Source organism: Penaeus monodon, chromosome 28 (assembly GCF_015228065.2).
Source record: "Penaeus monodon isolate SGIC_2016 chromosome 28, NSTDA_Pmon_1, whole genome shotgun sequence".
NCBI classification, from domain to species: Eukaryota; Metazoa; Arthropoda; class Malacostraca; order Decapoda; family Penaeidae; genus Penaeus; species Penaeus monodon.
In genome coordinates this window covers 35,088,623-35,089,038 of record NC_051413.1, presented here as the reverse complement: position 1 = coordinate 35,089,038, position 416 = coordinate 35,088,623, and positions in this window count along the sequence as shown.

The window sequence follows — 416 nt, the reverse complement described above, 5'->3', positions numbered from 1 at the left end:
GCCCATCTCACATCACCCTTTTCATTTTTCTGAGGGAAAACATAATGGTTTTAACCCTTTCACTGTTAGTGACCTTTTGGCATCCCTACTTAGGGAACCTCAGGATATATGTAGGTACTGAAATGCCCCTATCATATTTCCTTTATAAAACCTAACACATTTACTGGATTGTAACATGGTTGTGCATGGACAAAGCCCTTGTTGTAGGGAACAACATTATGCTTTTAAAAAATTTCCAGTAATATATTTCCAAATATATTAGAAAAACACGCAGAATAAGCAGTATGATAATTGCAACTGAAGGCGAGCCATATCTGGGCTGTCAGTCAAACCTATCCTTGGCAGATGGCGTCACCTTACTTAGGTCCCCACTACATCACACGCGTCATTAACCGTTTTACAAGTGTTTTAGAAAA